Source organism: Hipposideros armiger, unplaced genomic scaffold (assembly GCF_001890085.2).
Source record: "Hipposideros armiger isolate ML-2016 unplaced genomic scaffold, ASM189008v1 scaffold_22, whole genome shotgun sequence".
NCBI lineage: Eukaryota > Metazoa > Chordata > Mammalia > Chiroptera > Hipposideridae > Hipposideros > Hipposideros armiger.
The window spans coordinates 5,054,912-5,056,687 of NW_017731372.1; the positions used below are offsets into that span (position 1 = coordinate 5,054,912).

General features: G+C 57.3%; 1 protein-coding gene and 1 long non-coding RNA gene across 6 annotated transcripts in view; one reads left to right on the forward strand and one right to left on the reverse strand.

Moving 5' to 3' along the window:
* The window catches only part of PROX1 (prospero homeobox 1), a 53,716-nt gene that overhangs the window by 46,047 nt on the left and 5,893 nt on the right, over positions 1-1,776 (reverse strand). For 2 of the 5 annotated variants that reach the window (XM_019635505.1, XM_019635504.1), the window contains exon 2: positions 892-999. The gene's annotated coding sequence lies outside the window, so the exon portion shown is untranslated. The other 3 variants (XM_019635503.1, XM_019635510.1, XM_019635506.1) reach the window with 3 other exon arrangements.
* LOC109379140 (uncharacterized) overlaps positions 1,192-1,776 on the forward strand; it is a 149,773-nt gene continuing 149,188 nt past the window's right edge. Inside the window, exon 1 of the long non-coding RNA XR_002123120.1 lies at positions 1,192-1,274. This is a non-coding gene — a long non-coding RNA (uncharacterized LOC109379140). The remainder of the gene's footprint in view (positions 1,275-1,776) is intronic.

Below are 1,776 nucleotides of genomic sequence, written 5' to 3' on the forward strand. Positions count from 1 at the left end.
GGCAAGATAGCGGCTCTTCCCGCCCTCCTCAGTACTCATCCCGGTAACAATTACTCTCACCTCTCCTTTCCTCCCTCCCCAGTCCTCCGAACTGGGGCAAAACTGTAAGTACCACCCAGAAAAGACAAGATCGAAGCAGCCCAGCACCACAGGCTTCCTGCAATGACTGCGAGAGCCTTGGCCTCGCGGATCCGCTGCCCAAGAACATCCCCTACCCCCACCCGGACCGCGATCTGTCCGTCTTCCCGCGGCGCTCGGGCCCCAATCCCTCTACCGCTCGACCCCCGGAGCCTCCGGGTGCCGCCTTCCTCTCCTTGACCTACCCCAGGCTCCCTGGAGCTCAGGAGAGGGGGCGCCGCGCTCTCTTCCCGGGACCATCTCTCCACCGCTCCAACCCCGATTTCGACATTTCGGCTTCGACAGCGTTTCGAGAGGAAAGTAACAGAGCGCCCCCCGCGTCCCTCTCCCCTCTCCCCTCCTCCCTGGCCCTCGGCAGGGGTTAAAAAGGAGAAGTGAAAGGTATGCAAATGACAAGCAAATTGGAAGAGCCGGGAAGAAAGGCAGCTATAATAAACTAGACAAAGAGAGAGGACGCGGGGGACTGGCCCAGGAGTTTTAACCCGGGGAGATAGGGAGGATGAGGCTTGGCGGAAAGCGGGGATCCGGGCGAACAAAAAAGCGACCCTGTCCCCCCTCGCGGTCCTCTCTCCTGAGAAGAGAGGGCAAGAGAAAGAAGGAGAGGAAGCGAACGCCCCCGCACACCCCAGACACAGCACACAAAAGGTGACAAGATCGGCGACAAGTCCAGCAGTATCAGCCTCCCCCCATCGCCACCACCACCCCCGGCCACCGGCAGGAAAGAAAGAAATAAAAGCCAAGCGGATCACTTACTCTTAGGAACTGGAAGGAGGGACCGCTGAGTTCCACTGAGTCTCCTGCTCAGAAACTGTTTACAGGCTATTTTATTATGATTCATTTAAATAACACCATTTTCTCCTCCTGGGGGGGGGGGGAAAAACAACAAAAAAAGGATGTTTTACATGGGTATAAGTCCTGGGAGTCTCTTTTCTTCTCATTCAAGAACAAGCTAGTACAAGTGATTCTGGAAAAGGGGAGGGAACTGGCGGGGGGACAGAAGATACTTACGCGGTGCAGAGAGCAGGGGGCCGATTTTTTTTTTTTTTTTCTCCTGCCGGCACAGAGAGGAAAACACGCGCGCGCTCACACCCGGTGAGATCTTGCGGGTGATGAATATGATAATTGGACCAGGGACGGTGAGTCTGTGCGACAGCGAGCGAGCGATCGGGGCGAGAGGGAGAAGGGAGAGAGAGAGAGAGAGAAGGGGGGAGAAGGAAAGAAAAGAGGAGAGGAGAAGGAGAGAGAAGGGAGCAGAAAAGAAGAGAGGCGAGGAGGAGAAGGAAGGAGAGCCGAGAAGCGAAGCGGCGTGGGCGCAGGCGGACCCCGCGAAGCTCTTTTGCGCCACTCCGCTTTCCCGGCTGCAATGGTGTATTATTTCAGAGCGCTCCCTCGGCTGAGGGCTGCGCTCCACAACAAGATTTACTTTAAGACACAGCTGAAGGAAACAGGAAGACTGCACGTCACAGTCTGACTGACGTACCCGGCCTCAGCGCCCAATCGCGAGGCGCCTTCGGATTCAAGGGGGGATTGCGAGGCGAGAGAACTTGGGAGGAAAAAAATATATAGAAAAGGGGGTGGGGGCGAGGGGCTGGGAAAAGAGGAGGGGAGAGGGGCCCCGCGCTCCCCCTCCCCCGCCTC